Below are 27,778 nucleotides of genomic sequence, written 5' to 3' on the forward strand. Positions count from 1 at the left end.
AGTTGCTGCTCGGAAGTGCTGTCTGCACAGTCAAAAGTTGCTCCTCTGTTATTGGGGTTCAGTAACACCAGCTGCTCCCGTGCTGTGTGTGCGGCAATAACTCAAGTCTTCTCCTCCTGCATACCCTGGGCTCCAACACCGCCAGTTGCTTCCCGGAAGTGCTGTTCGCACAGTCAACAGTTGCTCCTCTGTTATTGGGGTTCAGTAACGCCAGCTGCTTCCCTGCTGTGTGTGCGGCAATTTCGCCTGCTCCCTCCATATTCACACTACTACAGATTTGAAACTTGCTCAAACTAGGCCTCGGCCTACATTTTTTTTCTCATGTAATCCCATTGCTCCAACACCGCCAGTTGCTGCCCAGAAGTGCCGTTTGCACAGTCAACACTTCCTGCCGTGTTATTGGGGTTCAGTAATGTCAGCTGCTCCCCTGCTGTGTATCCGGCAATGTGTCCTGCTACCTCCACGCTGACACAACAACAGAAATTAAAGGGAACCTGTCCCCCCCAGGCATTTGTAACTAAAAGAGCCAACTTGTGCAGCACTAATGCTGCATTTGGACAAGGTTGCTCTTTTAGTTATTCTCCTTGCACACACTGAAGTTAACACTTATAAAATGTGTCCCCTCATACCTTCAAACCGTCCCGGTGGTGGGACTTTCCTTCTTAATGAGATGCAGCACAGCCGTCATTTATACCTCCTTGGCGCCGTGCGCAGCCTCCTGAGCGTTGTTTGTTTATGTACCTGAGCCTGCGCTGTAAAGTTATCCCTTGGCCATGCGCAGTTAGCGCTGCCCGTCTTCTGTCATCATTTGTCGTCAGGCTGGCTGTGCTTGTGTGGCCGCCCTGCCCGAGATCCCGCCCCGCAGTGTCTTCTGGTTTCTTCACATTGCGGGGCTGGGATTCATGGGCATGCACAGTGCATATCTTCGCCTCTCACTCATCTCCTTCCGCCTTCTTCAAGACTGTGCAGCATCATGGCCGTGGCATGTGATAAGGGATCAGCTGACGCCGCACAGTCTGAAGAAGGCGGAAGGAGATGAGTGAGAGGAGAAGATTTGCACTGTGCAAGGCCATGAAACCCAGCCCCGCAGTGTGAAGAAATCAGTAGACACTGCGGGGCTGGGATTCATGGGCATGCGCAGTCCATATCTTTGCCTCTCACTCATCTCCTTCTGCCTTCTTCAGACTGTGCGGCGTTACGGCCGTGGCATGTAATTAGGGATCAGCTGACATTGCAAAGGCAGTAGGAGATGAGTGAGAGGCGAATATATGCAATGCCCATGAATCCTGGCCCCGCAGTGTGAATAAATCAGAAGACATTGTGGGGCGTGATCTCGGGCAGCGCGACCACACAGGCGCAGTCTGGCTGACATCAAATGATGTCAGAAGATGGGCAGCGCTAACTGCGCATGGCCAAGGGATAACATAACAGCGCAGGCTCCGGTACACAAACAAACAATGCTCAGGAGGCTGCGCCTGGCGCCAAGGGGGTATGAATGACAGCTGTGCTGCATCTCATTAAGAAGGAAAGTCCCGCCTTTGGGACGGTGTCACGATATGAGGGGCCACATTTATAAGTGTTTCGTTCAGCGTGTGCAAGGAGCGTAATTAAAAGAGCCACCTTTTTCTTGTGCAGCATTACTGCTGCACAAGGTGGCTCTTCTAGTTGCAAACACCTGGAGGGGTTAAAGGTTCCCTTTCAACTTGCTCCAATTAGGCCTCAGCCTACACTCTGTTTGTCATTTAATCCCTGGGCTTCAACACCGGCAGTTGCTGCTCTGAAGTGTCTTTGGCATGGGTACTCCCTCCTGCCCAGCCTGGTTCCAGCAGATCAGCTGTTTCCGGGTAGTGACAAGGTCACTTTGCCTCCAATACGTTGTCCTGTTGTGTTGCGGTCGGGTTAGCCTACTCTATGGTGCCTGCAGTTTAGGTGCTTCCTATGTGGGCTACGGGAACTGGCAATCAAGGCTGGTTCCGTAGTGCCAATAGGACAAGCTCCCCCTGTAGGGCTGTGGATTTTCGATAACTACGGCCAGCTCGCAGCTTAGCAACTTTTGTTTTTCCTGTGGACATTCTGCTGCCTATCGGAGTTCCAGCACCATGAGCTGGTTCTTAGGAAGAAAATCTTGAATAGGTCCCCCTGGTTCCAGTACCGTCAGCTGGTTCCGGGCAGAGCCTTTGGCTTAGGTGCCTCCTTCTGGGTATCCGAGTTCCACCAACGTCAGGTGGTCCTTGGTAGTGCTTTCTGACACGGATACCTCCTGCTTAGTAACCGGGTTCCAGTAATGTCAGCTGGTCCTCGGTAGTTCCATTGGCTCTTGAACCTTTGGCTACCCATCCGGGTTCCAGTACCGTCAGCTGGTTCTCAGCAGTATCTTTGGTTCTTATACCTTCTGCTCCTCATCCTGGTTCCAGTAACGTCAGCTGGTTCTCGGCATTTCCTCAGTCTTCTTGTACCTTCTGCTACATTTCCAAGTTCAAGACCCTAAAGACGACGACCCTGAAGACCACCCCTAAGACGACGACCCCAGAGACGACGACCCCTGAGACGATGACCCTGGAGATGACTACCCTGAAGACCACCCCGAAGACGACGATGACCCCGGAGACGATGACCATGGAGACGGCGACCCTGGAGTCGACGACCCTGGAGTCGACGACCCTGAAGACCGAGAAGCAGAAGAACAAGAAGCAGCAGAACAAAGAGCAGAAGAACATAGTAACATAGTAACATAGTTAGTAAGGCCGAAAAAAGACATTTGTCCATCCAGTTCAGCCTATATTCCATCATAATAAATCCCCAGATCTACGTCCTTCTACAGAACCTAATTGTATGATACAATATTGTTCTGCTCCAGGAAGACATCCAGGCCTCTCTTGAACCCCTCGACTGAGTTCGCCATCACCACCTCCTCAGGCAAGCAATTCCAGATTCTCACTGCCCTAACAGTAAAGAATCCTCTTCTATGTTGGTGGAAAAACCTTCTCTCCTCCAGACGCAAAGAATGCCCCCTTGTGCCCGTCACCTTCCTTGGTATAAACAGATCCTCAGCGAGATATTTGTATTGTCCCCTTATATACTTATACATGGTTATTAGATCGCCCCTCAGTCGTCTTTTTTCTAGACTAAATAATCCTAATTTCGCTAATCTATCTGGGTATTGTAGTTCTCCCATCCCCTTTATTAATTTTGTTGCCCTCCTTTGTACTCTCTCTAGTTCCATTATATCCTTCCTGAGCACCGGTGCCCAAAACTGGACACAGTACTCCATGTGCGGTCTAACTAGGGATTTGTACAGAGGCAGTATAATGCTCTCATCATGTGTATCCAGACCTCTTTTAATGCACCCCATGATCCTGTTTGCCTTGGCAGCTGCTGCCTGGCACTGGCTGCTCCAGGTAAGTTTATCATTAACTAGGATCCCCAAGTCCTTCTCCCTGTCAGATTTACCCAGTGGTTTCCCATTCAGTGTGTAATGGTGACACTGATTCCTTCTTCCCATGTGTATAACCTTACATTTATCATTGTTAAACCTCATCTGCCACCTTTCAGCCCAAGTTTCCAACTTATCCAGATCCATCTGTAGCAGAATACTATCTTCTCTTGTATTAACTGCTTTACATAGTTTTGTATCATCTGCAAATATCGATATTTTACTGTGTAAACCTTCTACCAGATCATTAATGAATATGTTGAAGAGAACAGGTCCCAATACTGACCCCTGCGGTACCCCACTGGTCACAGCGACCCAGTTAGAGACTATAAGCATAAGACTAAAAATCAGAGCAAAAGATATTATCTAAATTATAAGCAGAAGAAGACTAAGCAATGTATGGGGGTGAGTCCGTTCCTCCTCATGGTGCCCCTGGAAAAAGCCTGCTGCTGCAAGAAAAACTGAACGCGGACAAATCCTGTTGTAACTCTTTTGTGACAGGCAGAACGGAAGGTGTAATCTTCAAACTTTTATAGATAACAACTACAGGAATGCCTGTCACAAATAAGAATATGATGAAGAAGTAGAATATGAAGAAGAATAATAGTTTAATAAAAAGAATATGAAGAATGTAACAAAAAAGAATAATAGGAAGAAGGTGAAGAAGAAGAAGATGAATAAGGTGAAGAAGAAGTTGATGTAAAAGATGCTGCTGCTGAGGATGATGAAGAAAAAAGTGTGGGAGAAGTAAAAAAGAAGGTGACGAGCATGGAAATAGTGAAACATAAATATCTGACAAAATATAAAAAATCTTAACATAGTCAATATCTTTGTAACTCCGAACGTCTTAAAAAAACCTAATTCCCGCTATTCCATTTGATTGGGCTTAACCTCTATGCCTTTAATGTCTCCTCCACCTCCCCCAATACATCCTTCATTTTTCTTAGTTGTTTTCCTTCATGTAGAATTAACCTACAAGGAAAGAAAGGGTTTATTTTAATTCCGATATTTTGGTCCCATTGACTTGCATTGGTATCGGGTATCGGTATCGGCGATATCCGATATTTTTCGAAAATCAGCCGATCCAATCCGATACCGATATTTTCAAATATCGAAAGGTATCACTCAACACTACTGAATATACATTTCTGTAGGCCAACATTTCAGATTTTAAAACCATTTATTCAAGCTGGTGTTATAAAGTATTCTAATTTATTGAGATAATGACTTTTGGATATTTCATTGGCTATAAGTCATAATCATCAATATTAACAGAAAAAAAAACACTTGAATTAGATCACTCTGCTTGTTAGACTCTATCTAATATATGTGTTTTACTTTTTGCATTGAAGAACTGAAATAAATTAACTTTATGATGATATTCTAATTTTGTGAGATGCATCAGCAAATTGTATATGGAATACGAATTTAAAATTGTCCGTTTTTTCTAGTTGAAAGCTTCATGTGTTTATCTGTACTTAGGCCAATTAGGTGCATCCTAAAAGTTTCAGTATCTCTTGTCATAATCTAGCAAATTGATTGATTATGACAGCTGTCAGAGTAATTAATTAGATTTGATTTGATTGTAAATTAGATAGTTATTTGTTAACTAAATCTTCTTATAAAAATAATGTGTTACACTTCCGGAGTAATCATGCTTCTAATTGTTAAAAAGGCTACCTCATAGTTAGTTTATGAGAGTTGACAGAATCTCAACTACTCAAGACAATTATGTCACCAGTAGAGTTGAGCGACTTTTACTTTTTTCGGATCCAGTCGGGTTTCGCAAAACTTTGTCAAAAGTCGGGTTGGGTGAAATCGGCCGATTATTGCGAAAAGTCGGGGGCCGACTGAAACACGAAACCCAATGCAAGTCAATGGGGAATCAAAGACGGCAGTGAGTGGAGAACAGGAAAACACCTACAGTGCCCATGTTAATGCCAAAAACATCAATTGTTATTACTTAAGCTTGTCAATCTTAATTTACTTTATAATAATAGTTAGGCATTGAAAACTGGGGTCATTTGGCTAAAGTTGTGGGGGGGGTAAGGCTGGCTCAAGATTTTCGTGGGCCCAGGAAACGTGGAATACGTCACGGCGGTGGAGCAGGGAGAGGTAAGTATTTCAACTTTGCAAGTGCTGTGATCCTGAGCAAGCAGGGGGGGCACTAGTTGGCACTGGCACAGGGCCCCTCATAGTATGGCGGTGTGTTTAACAGCGGGTGGCGCCTCCCACTGCCAGATACACTTTTGCGTACTATGAGAGGCCCTGTGCCAGTGCCAACGAGTATGCCCCCCCACCTGATAAAGGAACCTGCACTTTCATCTGCACCTTCCTCTTTGCCCCGTGTAAGGTGGTATAGTATGCGGGAAGGGGAACCTGACTTTCAGCAGGCTCAGATTCTGGCTGTGTAGAGTGCAAGGGGAATGTAGTGGTCTGGGTCAATGTACCAGCAGACTCATCTAGCAGTGGCTGGGCAATGGGCAGGAAGAGGAGGAAACACAGATATAGGCCCAAATATAATAAAGTAGGCTAAATGCAGTTCAAATTTGGTAACAGGACTAAACAGGCGGCATTGCTTTGTTCAGTGGAGGACAACTGTAATGAGTGGCAGACACAGTTAGTAGGCCCAAATACTTAAGTAGGCTAAATGCAGTTCAAAATTGGTAACAGGACTAAACAGCACAGACTACACAGTTGTGGAACAGGGAGAGGTAAGTATTGCAAGTGGTAGAGCACTGTTCAAGCTGGGGGGAACACTCTCTCGTGGGCGGCGGTACTGGCACAGGGCCCCTCATATTACGACGATGTGTCTGATGTTGGTTGTGCACCACCACCGTCAGAGACACTTCATTGTACTATGAGGGACCCTGTGCCAGTGCCGTCACCCAAGAGTGGGCACACCCACCTGTCAAGGCAAACGGCACTCACACAGGTGCTTGCGCCAGGTGGTGAGTCAGCCCATTTAGGGAGGTATAAAAATGGCCTATGGTGGACATTCAGCAGCTGCAAATGGAGGAATTGGAGAAGTCAGTAAGAGGAGGCCAAAAGCAAGACATTTTTCAGGCAAGCTACGTGTCAGCAGGGGAAGGTGGGGCAAAATAATTTGAAATCCATGATTCGTTAATTTAATGATGGTTAGATCATCCGGCTTTAAAAGCTGTTTTCCTACTCCCAGATAAGGGAGCCTTCGAGGCCTTGTGTAGCCAGACGATGACACTGGCTCAACACCTGCAGCCTTAGGTGCTATTGTGCTTTTGCCAATACCACCAGATGCACCACTACCACCATCAGTACCAGCTGGCAACCACCGCCCACGGGCTCTTCCACCAGACTTCCTCATTTTTTGGAAAATCTAACCAAAATAACAACAGTTATATGGTACTGAAAAATAAGGTAGAAGGTGTGTATAAACTTGTTGAGAATTTAAATCTCCCTTTTTTTTGGGGGAGACCGAACCAAAACTCAGGCCCTGTGCATAAAACAACACAATGTAAGTGGCAGAAAGTGGCTGGCTGATATACGACAAATTAACAGGACTGAAGTATATCCACTTTGTGAGAATTTGAATCTCCCTTTTTTTGGGGAGACTGAACCAAAACCCAGGCCCTGTGCATAAAACAACACAATGTAAGTGGCAGAAAGTGGCTGGAAGATATATGAAAAAATACAAGGACTGTAGTACAATTTCAATCTCCCTACAATGATCTCAGGACAAGTATGGCAGCAATAAAAAGGACTGCTGCACACAAAAGTGTGGACAAATAAACAAGATAACTGTGCAGAGAGGAGCAACATTTTTGCTTTTAAAAAAGCAGTTGGTTTGCACAGCAGCATCCAAACAGCAATGCAGCTATCAGGGAGCCTTATAAGGTAGCCTAATAAGCTACAGAGGTGATGCACAAAAATATAGCCTCCACTGTCCCTGCAAAAAAATGGTGGTGTTGGACAGTGGAAATCGCTACAGCACAAGAAGTTTGGGGGTTAATCTTCCCTCCCTAACTATATCCCTTCTTCTGATGAAGCTGCAGCAACCTCTCCCTATGCTAAGATCGGTAGAAGTAAGATGGCGGCCGGCGTGCACGCCCCTTTATAGCCCCTGTGACGCCGTATAAAGCAAGGCAATGACTGTCATGCCCTTCTCTAAGATGGTGGGGACCGAGACTTATGTCATCATGCAGTCCACACTCTGCGTCCTCCTTCATTGGCTGAAAAATGGCACTGAAAGCGTCATACGAAATGAGACTTTTGCGCGCAGATCGCCGACCTCATGGTTGATCCCACACTAGGATCGGGTAGGGTTTCATGAAACCCGACTTTGTAGAAAATCTACGATTTTTGAATTAGCCCGATCCGTTTCGCTCAACCCCAGTCACTAGTATAGATGTATGACATTAGTAGAGAGAAATTTATGGCCTGTAGTTATTCAAAAGTCACTGTGGCCCAAGTAGCAGAATAATGTGGTCAGAAAATTTAATGAGTCATATACCAATGGTGAGCTGACAAGGAAGTCCAATGAACAAAAACAGGAAAAGTATAATTTTTTCCATGAGGCATGCTGAATAGGGTTGAGCGACCTTGACCGTTTTAGAGTCGAGTCGGGTTTCGCGAAACCCGACTATCTCAAAAGTCGAGTCGAGTGGAATCGGCCGATTATCGCGAAAAGTCGGGGATCGACCGAAACACGAAACCCAATGCAAGTCAATGGGGGAGCATAGTCGGCAGTGAGTAGAGGCCAGGAAAACATGTACAGAGCCCATGTTAATAGCAAAAACATCCATTCTTGTTACTGAAGCTTGTCAATCTTAATTTAGCTTATAATAATTGTAAGGCATTTGAAATTGGGGGTCATTTGGCTAAAGTTGTGGGGGGTAGGGCTGGTTCAAGTAATTAGTGTGCCCAGTAAATCTGGACCACGTCACGGCAGTGGAGCAGGGAGAGGTAAGTATTTCAACTTTGCAAGTGCTGTGATCCTGAGCAAGCAGGGGGGGCCCACTCCTTGGCATTGGCACTGGCACAGGGCTCCTCAAAGTACAGCGGTGTGTTTGCACGGCGGGGGCGCCTCCCACCGGCAGCAACACTTTTGCGTACTATGAGGGGCCCTGTGCCAGTGACGTCGCCAACGAGTATTCCTCCCCCCACCTGATGAAGGAACCTGCACCTTCATCTGCACCTTCCTCTTTGTCCCCGTGTAAGGTGGTATGGTATGCGGGAAGGGGGACCTGATTTTCAGCAGGGTCACAATCTTGCAGTGTAGCGTGCACAGGGAATGTAGCATTATGGGTCAATGTACCAGCAGACTCATCTATCACTGGCTGGGCAATGGGCAGGATGAGGGGGAAACAGATATGGGCCCAAAGAATAAAGTGGGCTAAATGCAGTTCAAAATTGGTAACAGGACTAACCAGGGGGCATTGTTTTGTTCAGTGGAGGACAACTGGAATGAGAGGCTGACACAGAGAGTAGGCCCAAATCAGTAAGTATTCTAAATGCAGTTCAAAATTGGCAACAGTAGTAAACCGGCAGCACAGCTTTGTTCACTGTAGGAGAACAGCAAGGAGAGGCAGACACAGATAGAAGGCCCCAACCCAACTAGTAGGCCTAATGCAGTGTTGTTTTCAACAACTACTAAACGAGAGCCAGAAGATCGAAGCAATGGAGAGGAAACCTGGGGAACACCTTGGAGTGGAAGACACTGTCTCTACACCCCAGACCCAACTTGTAGGCCGAATGCAGTGTTGTTTTCAACAACTACTAAACGAGAGCCAGAAGATTGAAGCAATGGAGAGGCAACCTGGGGAACACCTTGGAGCAGAAGACACCGTCTCTACACCCCAGATCCAACTTGTAGGCTGAATGCAGTGTTGTTTTCAACAACTACTTAAGAAGAGCCAGAAGATCGAAGCAATGGAGAGGCAAGCTGGGGAACACCTTGGAGTGGAACACACCGTCTCTACACCCCAGACCCAACTTGTAGGCTGAATGCAGTGTTGTTTTCAACAACTACTAAACGAGAGCCAGAAGATTGAAGCAATGGAGAGGCAACCTGGGGAACACCTTGGAGCGGAAGACACCGTCTCTACACCCCAGACCCAACTTGTAGGCCGAATGCAGTGTTGTTTTCAACAACTACTAAACAAGAGCTTTAAGATTGAAGCAATGGAGAGGCAACCTGGGGAACACCTTGGAGTGGAACACACCGTCTCTACACCCCAGACCCAACTTGTAGGCCGAATGCAGTGTTGTTTTCAACAACTACTAAACAAGAGCTTTAAGATTGAAGCAATGGAGAGGCAACCTGGGGAACACCTTGGAGTGGAACACACCGTCTCTACACCCCAGACCCAACTTGTAGACCGAATGCAGTGTTGTTTTCAACAACTACTAAACAAGAGCTTTAAGATTGAAGCAATGGAGAGGCAACCTGGGGAACACCTTGGAGTGGAACACACCGTCTCTACACCCCAGACCCAACTTGTAGGCCGAATGCAGTGTTGTTTTCAACAACGACTTAAGAAGAGCTTTAAGATTGAAGCAATGGAGAGGAAACCTGGAGAACACCTTGGAGCGGAAGACACCGTCTCTACAACCCAGACCCAACTTATAGGCCGAATGCAGTGTTGTTTTCAACAACTACTAAACAAGAGCTTTAAGATTGAAGCAATGGAGAGGCAACCTGGGGAACACCTTGGAGCGGAAGACACCGTCTCTACACCCCAGACCCAACTTGTAGGCCGAATGCAGTGTTGTTTTCAACAACTACTTAAGAAGAGCCAGAAGATCGAAGCAATGGAGAGGCAACCTGGGGAACACCTTGGAGTGGAACACACCGTCTCTAAACCCCAGACCCAACTTGTAGGCCGAATGCAGTGTTGTTTTCAACAACTACTAAACGAGAGCCAGAACATTGGAGCAATGGAGAGGCAACCTGGGGAACACATTGGAGCAGAAGACACCGTCTCTACACCCCAGACACAACTTATAGGCCGAATGCAGTGTTGTTTTCAACAACTACTAAACAAGAGCTTTAAGATTGAAGCAATGGAGAGGCAACCTGGAGAACACCTTGGAGCGTAAGACACTGTCTCTACACCCCAGACCCAACTTGTAGGCCGAATGCAGTGTTGTTTTCAACAACTACTTAAGAAGAGCCAGAAGATCGAAGCAATGGGGAGGCAACCTGGGGAACACCTTGGAGTGGAACACACCGTCTCTACACCCCAGACCCAACTTGTAGGCCGAATGCAGTGTTGTTTTCAACAACTACTAAACAAGAGCTTTAAGATTGAAGCAATGGAGAGGAAACCTGGAGAACACCTTGGAGCGTAAGACACCGTCTCTACAACCCAGACCCAACTTGTAGGCCGAATGCAGTGTTGTTTTCAACAACTACTAAACAAGAGCTTTAAGATTGAAGCAATGGAGAGGCAACCTGGGGAACACATTGGAGCGGAAGACACCGTCTCTACACCCCAGACCCAACTTGTAGGCCGAATGCAGTGTTGTTTTCAACAACTACTAAACAAGAGCTTTAAGATTGAAGCAATGGAGAGGAAACCTGGAGAACACCTTGGAGCGGAAGACACCGTCTCTACAACCCAGACCCAACTTGTAGGCCGAATGCAGTGTTGTTTTCAACAACTACTAAACAAGAGCTTTAAGATTGAAGCAATGGAGAGGCAACCTGGGGAACACCTTGGAGCGTAAGACACCGTCTCTACACCCCAGACCCAACTTGTAGGCCGAATGCAATGTTGTTTTCAACAACTACTAAACGAGAGCTAGAAGCTCTAAGCTATGGAGAGGAAACCTGGGGAACACCTTGGAGCGGCAGACACCGTTAGTAGGCCCTACCGAAGTAGTAGTAGTAGCCCCAATGCAGTTTTCAAATTCCTATAGGCTGAAAACCAGACTATTGACGCTCAGCTTTTTTAAAAGGAGGACACCTGTATTGAGTGGCGCAGACAGACACAGGTAGTAGGCCTTAAACACAACATTTGGCTCAATGCAGTTTTAAAAAGGTTACAGGTGTACACAGGCAGCATTGGTCTGTTCAGTGGACGACAATTTCAATTATGGGCCACAGACAGAGTTTGTATGCCTACTACTAAAAAAAGGATGCTCTATGCAATTTAAGATAGGTTCCAGGGGTACATGGGCAGCAGTGGTCTGGTCAGTGGAGGACTAGTGGAAGGAGGGACCGCAGACAGGCGTAGTAGGCCTAGCATAACAAAATTTGGCTGTAGGCACTTTTTAATTGGTTCCAGGGGTACGCGGGCAGCAGTAGACAGGTCACTTGAGGACTAGTGGCAGGAGGGACCACAGACAGGCGTAGTAGGCCTAACATAACAAAATTTGGCTGTAGGCACTTTTAAATTGGTTCCAGGGGTACACGGGCAGCAGTAGACAGGTCACTGGAGGACTAGTGGAAGGAGGGACCGCAGACAGGCGTAGTAGGCCTAAGATAACAAAATTTGGCTGTAGGCACTTTTTAATTGGTTCCAGGGGTACACGGGCAGCAGTAGACAGGTCACTGGAGGACTAGTGGAAGGAGGGACCGCAGACAGGCGTAGTAGGCCTAACATAACAAAATTTGGCTGTAGGCACTTTTTAATTGGTTCCAGGGGTACACGGGCAGCAGTAGACAGGTCACTTAAGGACTAGTGGAAGGAGGGACCGCAGACAGGCGTAATAGGCCTAACATAACAAAATTTGGCTGTAGGCACTTTTAAATTGGTTCCAGGGGTACACGGGCAGCAGTAGACAGGTCACTGGAGGACTAGTGGAAGGAGGGACCGCAGACAGGCGTAGTAGGCCTAACATAACAAAATTTGGCTGTAGGCACTTTTTAATTGGTTCCAGGGGTACACGGGCAGCAGTAGACAGGTCACTTAAGGACTAGTGGAAGGAGGGACCGCAGACAGGCGTAATAGGCCTAACATAACAAAATTTGGCTGTAGGCACTTGCAATTCTCTTGCAGGGGTACGCAGGCAGCATTGGTGTTGTCAGCGGAGGCCGATTGTAATGAGTGTCTGCCAGTTAGTACTCCAAAAAAATAAATAGATGTTAATGTCTCGCATTACAACAAAACCAAAACACAAAAGGGTGGAATACTTAGGTACAGGGGTGGGCTCCTCTACTGAGTTTTAGACCTAGTAATTTGGCGCTAATTATTTACTGGTGTAAATATAGGACACTGCCCCTGACTATGTTAAGTACTATCATACATGTCAACACATTGGTATTGTCAGTGCCAGGCATTGAATGATGTCAGTGCATAGACTAAACATCGGTGGAACTGTGAGAGATAATTGTGCAAGTGGTAGAGCAATGTTTGAGCTGGGGGGGGAACTCTCTTGTGGCCGGCGGTACAGGCCCAGGGCCCCTCATGTTACAACAGTGTGTCTGACGTTGGGTGCGCACCACCACCGCCAGAGACACTTTATTGTACTATGAGGGACCCAGTGGCAGTGCCATCGACCAAAAGCGGGCACACCCACCTCTTCAAACAAACGGCACTGTCACGGACACTTGCGCCAAGTGGCGAGACCACGGCCCCGTGGGGGGGATTTTGGGCATTTAGGGAGGTATAAACATGTCGTATGCTGGACAATCAGCTGCTGCAAATTACACGATTGGAAAAGTCAGTCAGAGTAGTCCACAATCAAGACCTTTTCATAGGAAAGCTAGGTGTCAGCCGGGCAAGGTGGGGCAAAAGAATTCGAAATCCAGTTGTGGTTCATTTTAATGAATGTTAGATCATCAACATTTTGGGTAGCCAGACGAGTCCTTTTTTCGGTTAATATTGAACCTGCAGCACTGAATACTCTTTCTGATAGGACACTAGCTGCCGGGCAAGCAAGCTCCTGCAATGCATATTCTGCCAATTCTGGCCAGGTGTCTAATTTGGATGCCCAGAAATCAAATGGTAATGATGGTTGAGGGAGAACATCGATAAGGGATGAAAAATAGTTAGTAACCATACTGGACAAATGTTGTCTCCTGTCACTTTGAATTGATGTGCAGTACCTGTCCTGTCTGCGTTCATAGCAAAATCACTCCACAACCTGGTCAGAAAACCCCTCTGTCCAATGCCACTTCTGATTTCTGCACCTCTAACACCTATGGTCTGCTGGCCCCTGCAGCTCGTGTGAGAACGATCACGGGCGCTGTGTGCTGGGAATGCCTGAAGCAAACGGTCAACAAGAGTTGATTGTTTGGTTGCTAATATTAGTTCCAAGTTCTCATGTGGCATAATATTTTGCAATTTGCCTTTATAGCGAGGATCAAGGAGGCAGGCCAACCAGTAATCGTCATCGTTCATCATTTTAATAATGCGTGTGTCCCTTTTGAGGATACGTAAGGCATAATCCGCCATGTGGGCCAAAGTTCCAGTTGTCAAATCTGCGGTTGTGCTTGGTTGAGGGGCAGTTTCAGGCAAATCTACGTCACTTGTGTCCCTCAAAAAAACAGAACCCGGCCTTGCCACGCCACCAATTTCCCGTGGCCCCGGAAAAGCTTCCTCATTAAAAAAATACTCATCCCCATCATCATCCTCGTCCTCCTCCTCCTGTTCACCCGCTACCTCGTCCTGTACACTGCCCTGACCAGACAATGGCTGACTGTCATCAAGGCTTTCCTCTTCCTCTGCTGCAGACGCCTGCTCCTTTATGTGCGTCATACTTTGCATCAGCAGACGCATTAGGGGGATGCTCATGCTTTTTATGGCGTTGTCTGCACTAACCAGCCGTGTGCATTCCTCAAAACACTGAAGGACTTGACACATGTCTTGTATCTTCGACCACTGCACACCTGACAACTCCATGTCTGCCATCCTACTGCCTGCCCGTGTATGTGTATCCTGCAACAAATACATAACAGCACGCCTCTGTTCGCACAGTCTCTGAAGCATGTGCTGTGTTGAGTTCCCCCTTGTTGCAACGTCTATGATTAGGCGATGCTGGGGAAGGTTCAAAGACCGCTGATAGGTCTGCATACGGCTGGAGTGTACGGCGAACGGCGGATATGCGAGCAAAGTCCGCGCACTTTGAGGAGCAGGTCGGATAACCCCGGATAACTTTTCAGGAAGCACTGCACCACCAGGTTTAAGGTGTGAGCCAGGCAAGGAATGTGTTTCAGTTGGGAAAGGGAGATGGCAGCCATGAAATTCCTTCCGTTATCACTCACTACCTTGCCTGCCTCAAGATCTACAGTGCCCAGCCACGACTGCGTTTCTTTCTGCAAGAACTCGGACAGAACTTCCGCGGTGTGTCTGTTGTCGCCCAAACACTTCATAGCCAATACAGCCTGCTGACGCTTGACAGTAGCTGCCCCATAATGGGACAACTGGTGTGCAACTGTGGCAGCTGCGGATGGAGTGGTTGGACGACTGCGGTCTGTGGACGAGCTCTCGCTTCTGCAGGAGAATGAGGAGGAGGAGGAGGGGGTGCGAACGGCTACAGCCAACTGTTTCCTAGACCGTGGGCTAGGCAGAACTGTCCCAAAATTGCTGTCCCCTGTGGACCCTGCATCCACCACATTCACCCAGTGTGCCGTGATGGACACGTAACGTCCCTGGCCATGCCTACTGGTCCATGCATCTGTTGTCAGGTGCACCTTTGTACTCACAGATTGCCTGAGTGCATGGACGATGCGCTCTTTAACATGCTGGTGGAGGGCTGGGATGGCTTTTCGCGAAAAGAAGTGTCGACTGGGTAGCTCGTAGCGTGGTACAGCGTAGTCCATCAAGGCTTTGAAAGCTTCGCTTTCAACTAACCGGTAGGGCATCATCTCTAACGAGATTAGTCTAACTATGTGGGCGTTCAAACCCTGTGTACGCGGATGCGAGGCTAAGTACTTCCTTTTTCTAACCAGAGTCTCATGTAGGGTGAGCTGGACTGGAGAGCTGGAGATCGTGGAACTAGCGGGGGTGCCGGTGGACATGGCAGACTGAGAGAGACGGTTGGAGACGGTATTGTTGCCGCCGGTGCCCTAGATGCAGTGTTTCCTACTACGAAACTGGTGATTCCCTGACCCTGACTGCTTTGGCCTGGTAAAGAAACCTGCACAGATGCTGCAGGTGGTGCGGAAAATGGTGGCCTTACACTGACGGAAGGGATGTAGCGTTGCTGACTAGCTTCATTGGCCGAGGGTGCTACAACCTTAAGGGACGTTTGGTAGTTAGTCCAGGCTTGCAAATGCATGGTGGTTAAATGTCTATGCATGCAACATGTATTTAGACTTTTCAGATTCTGACCTCTGCTTAAGATAGTTGAACATTTTTGACAGAAGACTTTGCGCTGATCAATTGGATGTTGTTTAAAAAAATGCCAGACTGCACTCTTTCTAGCATTGGATCCCTTTTCAGGCATTGCAGACTGAGCTTTAACCGGATGGCCACACTGTCCTCCAACAGGTTTTGGCTTTGCCACGCGTTTTGTGCCATCTACGGGCCCGGCAGATGGAACCTGTTGCGATGTTGTTGCCTGCTGCGGCCCCTCCTCCTCCGCTTCAGAACTACTGCCGCCTGCACTCTGTTCCCCCAATGGCTGCCAATCGGGGTCAACAACTGGGTCATCTATAACCTCCTCTTCTAGCTCGTGTGCAACTTTGTCTGTGTCACCGTGTAAGTCGGTGGTATAGTGTTCGTGACGGGGCAACATAGTCTCATCAGGGTCTGATTCTGGATCAGTACCCTGCGAGGGCAATGTTGTGGTCTGAGTCAAAGGACCAGCATAGTAGTCTGGCTGTGGCTGTGCATCAGTGCACTCCATGTCAGATTCAACTTGTAATGGGCATGGCCTGTTAACTGTTTCACTTTCTAAGCCAGGGACGGTATGTGTAAAGAGCTTCATGGAGTAACCCGTTGTGTCGCCTGCTGCATCCTTCTCTGTTGCTGTTTTTGCTGAAGAGGACAAGGAAGCGACTTGTCCCTGACCGTGAACATCCACTAACGACGCGCTGCTTTTACATTTACCAGTTTCAGAAGAGGAGGCAAAAGAGCTAGAGGCTGAGTCAGCAAATAAAGCCAAAACTTGCAATTGCTGCTCCGGCTTTAAAAGCGGTTTTCCTACTCCCAGAAAAGGGAGCGTTCGAGGCCTTGTGTAGCCAGACGACGAACCTGGCTCCACAGCTCGAGCCTTAGGTGCTATATTGTTTTTCCCACGACCACCCGATGCTCCACTACCACTACCATCATTACCAGCTGGCAATGAACGCCCACGGCCACGACCTCTTCCACCAGACTTCCTCATTGTTTTAAAAACGTCACCAAACTAACAGTATTTGTTACTGTCAAACAACTTACAAGGTGAACTCTAACTTCTGTATGATTTTGATATCCCTTTATAGGTGGGTGAGACCGCAAGGAAAATCAGGCACGATGTTACACACTGTTTTCTGTGGCACCAAATGAGAGAGATGCCACACACGCAGGACTGTCACTCAAGCACAAAGGCCAATATTAATCTCCCACTGTTTTTTTTTTTTTTCAGGGAGAATTTAGATACCAAATTTTTTTAACAAAAAAACTAGGCTTTCTATGGCCCACTATTTAAGAGAGATGGCACACTCAGGACTGGCAGACAAGCAGAAAGTTAAATATTAATCTCCCACGTTTTTTTTAATTTTTTCTGGGAGAATTTAGATACGAAATTTTTTAACAAAACAACTTGGCTTTCTATGGCCCACTATTTAAGAGAGATGGCACAATCAGGACTGGCAGACAAGCAGAAAGGCCAATATTAATCTCCCACAGGTTTTTTTTTTTCAGGGAGAATTTAGATACCAAATTTAAAAAAAAAACTAGGCTTTCTATGGCCCACTATTTAAGAGAGATGGCACAATCAGGACTGGCAGACAAGCAGAAAGGCCAATATTAATCTCCCACAGGTTTTTTTTTTTTCAGGGAGAATTTAGATACCAAATTAAAAAAAAAAAAAACTAGGCTTTCTATGGCCCACTATTTAAGACAGATGGCACACTTAGGACTGGCAGACAAGCAGAAAGGCCAATATTATTCTCCCACAGGTTTTTTTTTATTTTTTCAGGGAGAATTTAGATACCAATTTTTTTTAAAAAACTAGGCTTTCTATGGCCCACTATTTAAGAGAGATGGCACAATCAGGACTGGCAGACAAGCAGAAAGGCCAATATTAATCTCCCACAGGTTTTTTTTTTCAGGGAGAATTTAGATACCAAATTAAAAAAAAAAACACTAGGCTTTCTATGGCCCACTATTTAAGACAGATGGCACAATCAGGACTGGCAGACAAGCAGAAAGGCCAATATTAATCTCCCACAGGTTTTTTTTTTATTTTTTCAGGGAGAATTTAGATACCAAATTTAAAAAAAAAAACTAGGCTTTCTATGGCCCACTATTTAAGAGAGATGGCACAATCAGGACTGGCAGACAAGCAGAAAGGCCAATATTAATCTCCCACTGTTTTTTTTTTTTCCAGTTAGAATTTAGATACCAAATAATTTTTTTTTAAAAACTAGGCTTTCTATGGCCCACTATTTAAGAGAGATGGCACAATCAGGACTGGCAGACAAGCAGAAAGGCCAATATTAATCTCCCACAGGTTTTTTTTTTCAGTGAGAATTTAGATACCAAATTTAAAAAAAAACACTAGGCTTTCTATGGCCCACTATTTAAGACAGATGGCACACTCAGGACTGGCAGACAAGCAGAAAGGCCAATATTAATCTCCCACAGGTTTTTTTTTTATTTTTTCAGGGAGAATTTAGATACCAAATTAAAAAAAAAAAAATAGGCTTTCTATGGCCCACTATTTAAGAGAGATGGCACAATCAGGACTGGCAGACAAGCAGAAAGGCCAATATTTATCTCCCACAGGTTTTTTTTTTCAGGGAGAATTTAGATACCAAATTTAAAAAAAAAACAAACTAGGCTTTCTATGGCCCACTATTTAAGAGAGATGGCACAATCAGGACTGGCAGACAAGCAGAAAGGCCAATATTAATCTCCCACAGGTTTTTTTTTTCAGGGAGAATTTAGATACCAAATTTAAAAAAAAAACAAACTAGGCTTTCTATGGCCCACTATTTAAGAGAGATGGCACAATCAGGACTGGCAGACAAGCAGAAAGGCCAATATTAATCTCCCACAGGTTTTTTTTATTTTTTCAGGGAGAATTTAGATACCAAATTTAAAAAAAAACCTAGGCTTTCCATGGCCCACTATTTAAGATAGATGGCACAATCAGGACTGGCAGACAAGCAGAAAGGCCAATATTAATCTCCCACAGGTTTTTTTTTTATTTTTTCAGGGAGAATTTAGATACCAAATTTAAAAAAAAAAAACTAGGCTTTCTATGGCCCACTATTTAAGAGAGATGGCACAATCAGGACTGGCAGACAAGCAGAAAGGCCAATATTAATCTCCCACTGTTTTTTTTTTTTTTTCAGGGAGAATTTAGATACCAAATATTTTTTTTTTAAAAACTAGGCTTTCTATGGCCCACTATTTAAGAGAGATGGCACACTCAGGACTGGCAGACAAGCAGAAAGGCAAATATTAATCTCCCACGTTTTTTAAAATTTTTTCAGGGAGAATGTAGATACCAAATTAAAAAAAATAAAAATAAAAGGCTTTCTATGGCCCACTATTTAAGAGAGATGGCACGCACAGGACTGGCACTCTAGCAGAAATGCCAATCTTAATCTCCCACAACTTATTTTTTTAGGGAGAATTAAAAAAAAAAATAAAAAAAAGGGACTGTCCTACAATTACTATCTCCCTGCCGTAATCTCAGCCAGGTATGGCAGGCAGCAATAAGAAGGAGTGTACTGCTGCACAAATTACATCAAAAGTGTGGACAAACAAAAAAGATAGCTGTGCAGAAAGGAAGGAACAACAGGATTTGTGCTTTGAAAAAAGCAGTTGGTTTGCACAGCGGTGTACACACAGCTATGCAGCTATCAGGGAGCCTTCTAGGGCAGCCCAATGAGCTACAGCGCTGAGGGAAAAAAATGTAGCTTCCACTGTCCCTGCAAACAAAAGGTGGTGTTGGACAGTGGAAATCGCTACAGCACAAGCGGTTTGGTGGTTAATGGACCCTGCCTAACGCTATCCCTGCTTCTGACGAAGCGGCAGCAACCTCTCCCTATGCTCAGATCAGCAGCAGTAAGATGGCGGTCGGCGGGAACGCCTCTTTATAGCCCCTGTGACGCCGCAGACAGCAAGCCAATCACTGCAATGCCCTTCTATAAGATGGTGGGGACCAGGACCTATGTCATCACGCTGCCCACACTCTGCGTCCACCTTCATTGGCTGAGAAATGGCGCGAAAGTCGCGTACCGCATGGCTGACCCCACACAGGGATCGGGTCGGGTTTCGTGAAACCCGACTGTGCCAAAAGTCGGCGACTTTTGAAAATGAACGATCCGTTTCGCTCAACCCTAATGCTGAATACTCATTTATGAACAAAAGAGTTGAACATAAATGTTAGGGAATCTTCAAGCAGGATTCCAAATCTGAAACACCATTTGTTGCTGAATCCATTTTTGGATATCATGAAGGGTAACCTATTGTGAACACAATATTGGGAATGGTATTTAACCCCTTCATGACAAGAGGTATATTCATATTTGTGTTTTCGTTTTTTTGCTCTCCTAAAGCCATAACGTTTTTATTTTTAGTGACAAGTTGTACTTTTCAATGACACAATTGGTTTTAATATATTGTGTACTAGAAAACGGGGAATAATTCCAAGCGCTTTGAAATTGCATAAAAAGTGCAATTCTACAAGTTTTTTTTTTTTTACCATGTTCACTAATGCTAAAACTGACCTGCCATTATGATTCTCCAGGTCATTATGGGTTCATAAGTAGTGATGAGCGAGTGTACTCATTGCTCGGGTTTTCCCGAGCACGCTCGTGTGACATCCGAGTATTTGTTATTGCCTGGAAATATAGTTTTCATCGCCTCAGTTGCATGACTTACAGCTTCCAGATGAAAACTTGCGGTTCTCCGCTGTGAAAACGCATACACAACACAAACCAGGTTAAAAAAGTCGCAGTATTCTCACCTACCGGCATCCCGCGCAGCGATGCTCCCAGCAGCTAGTGTTCCTAGTAATACATTGCAAAATCTCACGAGAAGTCGTGGTCTCGCTAGACAGTGATTTCTCGAGAGATTTTGCAATGTATTACTAAGAAGGAACGCTAGCTGCCGGGAGCGGGAACGCCGGTAGGTGAGAAAATTGCAATTTTTTATTTTTTTATTATTTTTAACATTATATTTTGTTACTATTGATGCTGCATAGGCGATAACACAAGTCTATGAGAAAATAAAGGATCCTGCAATTTTTTTTGCAGGATCATGTATTCTCAAAAATTGACGGATTGTGACGGGAGCTGAAAGACGGAAGTGTGAAAGAGGCCTTAGCTTGCCAAACCCGAGCTTCCAGTGGTCTGCTTATCCCTACTGAATATTACTAAATTGTATTAATGTCTTACATAATGTTTAACCCCTTAAGCCCCGAGGGTGGTTTACACGTTAATGATCGGGCCAATTTTTACAATTCTGACCACTGTCCGTTTATGAGGTTTTAACTCTAGAACGCTTCAAGGGATCCTGATGATTCTGACATAGTAATCTGTGACATATTGTGCTTCATGATCGTGGTAAAATTTCGTTGATAGTACCTGCGTTTATTCATGAAAAAAATGGAAATTTGGCGAAAATTTTGAAAATTTTGCAATTTTCCAAATTTTAATTTTTATGCCATTAAATCACAGATATCTCACACAAAATACTTAATAAGTAACATTTCCCACATGTCTACTTTACATCAACACAATTTTGGAAGGGAGTTATAAGGGTTAAAAGTTAACAAGCAATTTCTCATTTTTTCATTTTTACAACATCATTTTTTTAGGGACCACGTCACATTTCAAGTCATTTTGAGGGGTCTATATGATATAAAATACCCAAGTGTGACACCATTTTAAAAACTGTACCCCTCAAGGTGCTAAAAACCTCATTCAAAAAGTTTATCAACACTTCAGGTGTTTCACATGAATTTTTGGAATGTTTAAAAAAAATGAACATTTAATTTTTTTTCACAAAAAATTTACTTCAGCTGATACTCACCCTCGGACGCGCCCTGCTTCTTTCCGGCAGCCTTCCTTCCTAAGAATCAGCGCTTGAAGGACCTTTGGTGACGTCGCGGCTTGTGATTGGTCGCGCGAGCAGTCACATGGGCGGTCGCACGACCAATCACAAGCCGCGACGTCATCTAAGGCCCTTCACGCGCTGATTCTAAGGAAGGAAGGCTGCCGGTTAGTACCAGGGTGCGTCAGAGGGTGAGTATAGCAATATTTTTTATTTCAATTCTTTATTTTACACTTAAATATGGATTCCGATACTGATTTCTGATATTGCAAACATATCGGAACTCGGTATCGGAATTCCGATACCAGATTCAGAAGATCGCCGACCTCATGGCCGACCCCACACAGGGGTCAGGTCGGGTTTCATGAAACCCGACTTTGCCAAAAGTCGGCGACTTCTGAAAATGGCCGACCCATTTCGCTCAACCCTAGTCCTGAGTACGCTGATACCCCATATGTGGGGGGGTAACCACCATTTGGGTGCATGGCAGAGATCGGAAGGGAAGAAGCACCATTTGGAATGCAGATTTAGATGGAATGGTCTGCAGGCGTCACATTGCGTTTGCAGTGCCCCTAATGTACCTAAACAGTAGAAACCCCCAACAGTGACCCCTGTTATGATTAGGTAATTCAGAACCACAATGGACCTTGAAGTTCAGAGCACACAAAGTGACCTGACAATAACCAAAAGACATAGGACAAGCTCTGAGACGTGGGAACTCTGCTGACCGCAATCCCTAATCCTATCCAACCACACTAGAGGCAGCCGTGGATTGCGCCTAACGCTCCCTATGCAACTCGGCACAGCCTGAGAAACTAGCTAGGCCTAAGATAGAAAAAAAAGCCTACCTTGCCTCAGAGAAATACCTCAAAGGAAAAGGCAGCCCCCCACATATAATGACTGTGAGTAGAGATGAAAATACAAACGCAGAGATGAAATAGATTTAGCAAAGTGAGGCCCAACTTACTGAACAGACCGAAGATAGGAAAGATAACTTTGCGGTCAACACAAAACCCTACAAACAACCACGCAGAGGGGGCAAAAAGACCCTCCGCACCGACTAACGGTACGGAGGTGCTCCCTCTGTGTCCCAGAGCTTCCAGCAAGCCAGAAAAACCAAAAAAGCAAGCTGGACAGAAAAAATAGCAAACAAAAATAACACAAGCAAAACTTAGCTTATGCAGAGCAGACAGGCCACAGGAACGATCCAGGAGGAAGCAAGACCAATACTAGAACATTGACTGGAGGCCAGGAGCAAAGCACTAGGTGGAGTTAAATAGAGCAGCACCTAATGACTTCACCACATCACCTGAGGAAGGAAACTCATAAGCCGCAGTACCACTTGTGACCACAGGAGGGAGCTCTGCCACAGAATTCACAACAGTACCCCCCCCTTGAGGAGGGGTCACCGAACCCTCACCAGAGCCCCCAGGCCGACCAGGATGAGCCATATGAAAGGCACGAACAAGATCGGCAGCATGGACATCAGAGGCAAAGACCCAGGAATTATCTTCCTGACCATAACCCTTCCACTTAACCAGATAATGGAGTTTCCGTCTCGAAACACGAGAATCCAAAATCTTCTCCACAATATACTCCAACTCCCCCTCCACCAAAACCGGGGCAGGAGGATCAACAGATGGAACCATAGGTGCCACGTATCTCCGCAACAATGACCTATGGAATACGTTATGGATGGAAAAAGAATCTGGAAGGGTCAAACGAAAAGACACAGGATTAAGAACCTCAGAAATCCTATACGGACCAATGAAACGAGGCTTAAACTTAGGAGAGGAAACCTTCATAGGAATATGACGAGATGACAACCAAACCAAATCCCCAACACGAAGTCGGGGACCCACACAGCGTCTGCGATTAGCGAAACGTTGAGCCTTCTCCTGCGACAAGGTCAAATTGTCCACTACATGAGTCCAAATCTGCTGTAACCTGTCCACCACCGTATCCACACCAGGACAGTCCGAAGACTCAACCTGCCCTGAAGAGAAACGAGGATGGAACCCAGAGTTGCAGAAAAACGGCGAAACCAAGGTAGCCGAGCTGGCCCGATTATTAAGGGCGAACTCAGCCAAAGGCAAGAAGGACACCCAATCATCCTGATCAGCAGAAACTAAGCATCTCAGATATGTTTCCAAGGTCTGATTGGTTCGTTCGGTCTGGCCATTAGTCTGAGGATGGAAAGCCGAGAAAAAAGACAAATCAATGTCCATCCTAGCACAAAAAGCTCGCCAAAACCTCGAAACAAACTGGGAACCTCTGTCAGAAACGATGTTCTCTGGAATGCCATGTAAATGAACCACATGCTGGAAGAACAATGGCACCAAATCAGAGGAGGAAGGTAATTTAGACAAGGGTACCAAATGGATCATCTTAGAAAAGCGATCACAAACCACCCAAATGACCGACATTTTTTGAGAGACGGGGAGATCCGAAATAAAATCCATAGAGATATGTGTCCAAGGCCTCTTCGGGACCGGCAAGGGCAAAAGCAACCCACTGGCACAAGAACAGCAGGGCTTAGCCCGAGCACAAATCCCACAGGACTGCACAAAAGAACGCACATCCCGCGACAGAGACGGCCACCAAAAGGATCTAGCCACTAAATCTCTGGTACCAAAGATTCCAGGATGACCAGCCAACACCGAACAATGAACCTCAGAGATAACTTTATTCGTCCACCTATCAGGGACAGTTTCTCTGCTGGGCAACGATCAGGTTTATTAGCCTGAAATTTTTGCAGCACCTGCCGCAAATCAGGGGAGATGGCAGACAAAATTACTCCCTCTTTGAGAATACCCGCCGGCTCAGACAAACCCGGAGAGTCGGGCACAAAACTCCTAGACAGGGCATCCGCCTTCACATTTTTAGAGCCCGGAAGGTACGAAACCACAAAGTCAAAACGGGAGAAAAACAGCGACCAACGAGCCTGTCTAGGATTCAACCGTTTGGCAGACTCGAGATAAGTCAAGTTCTTGTGATCAGTCAAGACCACCACGCGATGCTTAGCTCCTTCAAGCCAATGACGCCACTCCTCGAATGCCCACTTCATGGCCAGAAACTCTCGATTGCCAACATCATAATTTCGCTCAGCAGGCAAAAACTTCCTGGAAAAGAAGGCGCATGGTTTCATCACCGAGCAATCAGAACTTCTCTGCGACAAAACAGCCCCCGCTCCAATTTCAGAAGCATCAACCTCGACCTGGAACGGAAGCGAAACATCTGGTTGACACAACACAGGGGCAGAAGAAAAACAACGCTTTAACTCTTGAAAAGCTTCCACAGCAGCAGAAGACCAATTGACCACATCAGCACCCTTCTTGGTCAAATCGGTCAATGGTTTAGCAATACTAGAAAAATTACAGATGAAGCGACGATAAAAATTAGCAAAGCCCAGGAACTTTTGCAGACTCTTCAGAGATGTCGGCTGAGTCCAATCATAGATGGCCTGGACCTTAACAGGGTCCATCTCGATAGTAGAAGGGGAAAAAATGAACCCCAAAAATGAAACCTTCTGAACACCAAAGAGACACTTTGATCCCTTCACAAACAAAGAATTAGCACGCAGGACCTGGAACACCATTCTGACCTGCTTCACATGAGACTCCCAATCATCCGAGAAGACCAAAATATCATCCAAGTATACAATCAGGAATTTATCCAGGTACTCTCGGAAGATGTCATGCATAATGGACTGAAACACCGATGGAGCATTGACAAGTCCGAAAGGCATAACTAGGTACTCAAAATGGCCCTCGGGCGTATTAAATGCAGTTTTCCATTCATCGCCCCGCTTAATACGCACAAGATTATACGCACCACGAATATCTATCTTGGTGAACCAACTAGCCCCCTTGATCCGAGCAAACAAATCAGATAGCAGCGGCAAGGGGTACTGAAATTTGACCGTGATTTTATTTAGAAAGCGGTAATCTATACAAGGTCTCAGCGAACCATCCTTCTTGGCCACAAAAAAGAACCCCGCTCCCAATGGCGACGATGACGGGCGAATATGACCTTTCTCCAAGGACTCCTTCACGAAGAAATTTTGACTGTACCGTACCAATGGTGGCAGACCTAGCGAACCGCTTAGTGCGCTTAGGACAATCGGAGATAGCATGAGTGGAATCACCACAGTAGAAACACAGCCCATTCTGACGTCTGTGTTCTTGCCGTTCAACTCTGGTCAAAGTCCTATCGCACTGCATAGGCTCAGGTTTATGCTCGGATAATACCGCCAAATGGTGCACAGATTTACGCTCACGCAAACGTCGACCGATCTGAATGGCCAAAGACATAGACTCATTCAGACCAGCAGGCATGGGAAATCCCACCATGACATCCTTAAGGGCTTCAGAGAGACCCTTTCTGAAAATATCTGCCAGCGCACCTTCATTCCATTGAGTGAGCACGGACCACTTTCTAAACTTCTGACAATAAATCTCTATCTCATCCTGACCCTGACACAGAGCCAGCAAATTTTTCTCTGCCTGATCCACCGAATTAGGTTCATTGTACAGCAATCCGAGCGCCAGGAAAAACGCATCAATGTTACATAATGCAGGATCTCCTGGCGCAAGGGAAAATGCCCAGTCTTGAGGGTCGCCACGTAATAAAGAAATAATGATCCTAACTTGTTGAACTGGGTCACCAGAGGAGCGAGGTTTCAAAGCCAGAAACAGTTTACAATTATTTTTGAAACTCAGAAATTTAGCTCTATCTCCAGAAAACAAATCAGGAATAGGAATTCTTGGCTCTAACATAGAATTCTGAACCACAAAGTCTTGAATATTTTGTACTCTTGCAGTGAGATGATCCACACATGAAGACAGACCTTTAATGTCCATCACTACACCTGTGTCCTGAACCACCCAAATGTCTAGGGGAAAAAAAAGGCAAAACACAGTGCAAAGAAAAAAAATGGTCTCAGAACTTCTTTTTTCCCTCTATTGAGAAGCATTAGTACTTTTGGCCTCCAGTACTGTTATGATTAGGTAATTCAGAACCACAATGGACCTTGAAGTTCAGAGCACACAAAGTGACCTGACAATAACCAAAAGACATAGGACGAGCTCTGAGATGTGGGAACTCTGCTGACCGCAATCCCTAATCCTATCCAACCACACTAGAGGCAGCCGTGGATTGCGCCTAACGCTGCCTATGCAACTCTGCACAGCCTGAGAAACTAGCTAGGCCTAAGATAGAAAAAAGCCTACCTTGCCTCAGAGAAATACCCCAAAGGAAAAGGCAGCCCCCCACATATAATGACTGTGGGTAGAGATGAAAATACAAACGCAGAGATGAAATAGATTTAGCAAAGTGAGGCCCAACTTACTGAACAGACCGAAGATAGGAAAGATAACTTTGCAGTCAACACAAAACCCTACAAACAACCACGCAGAGGGGGAAAAAAGACCCTCCGCACCGACTAACGGTACGGAGGTGCTCCCTCTGCGTCCCAGAGCTTCCAGCAAGCCAGAAAAACCAAAAAAGCAAGCTGGACAGAAAAAATAGCAAACAAAAATAACACAAGCAAAACTTAGCTTATGCAGAGCAGACAGGCCACAGGAACGATCCAGGAGGAAGCAAGACCAATACTAGAACATTGACTGGAGGCCAGGAGCAAAGCACTAGGTGGAGTTAAATAGAGCAGCACCTAACGACTTCACCACATCACCTGAGGAAGGAAACTCATAAGCCGCAGTACCACTTGTGACCACAGGAGGGAGCTCTGCCACAGAATTCACAACAGACCCCATATTGGAAACTAGACCCCCCAAGGAACTTATCTAAATGTGTTGTGAGAACTTTATACTCCAAGTATTTCACTACAGCTAATATCGCAGAGCCGTGAAAATAAAAAATCATTTTTTCCACAAAAATTATCTTTAATACACAGTTTTGTATTTTCCCAAGGGTACCAGGAGAAATTGGTCCCCAAAAGTTGTTGTCCAATTTGTCCTGAGTGCGCTGATACCCCTTGTGTGGGGGGTAACCACCATTTTGGCGCATGGTAGAGATCGGAAGGGAAGGAGCGCCATTTGGAATGCAGACTTAGATGGGTTGGTCTGCAGGCGTCACGTTGCATTTGCAGAGCCCCTGATGTACCTAAACAGTAGAAACCCCCCACAAGTGACCCCATATTGGAAACTAGACCCCCCGAAGGAACGTTTCTAGATGTGTTGTGAGA

This window comes from Ranitomeya imitator, chromosome 6 (assembly GCF_032444005.1).
Source record: "Ranitomeya imitator isolate aRanImi1 chromosome 6, aRanImi1.pri, whole genome shotgun sequence".
NCBI lineage: Eukaryota > Metazoa > Chordata > Amphibia > Anura > Dendrobatidae > Ranitomeya > Ranitomeya imitator.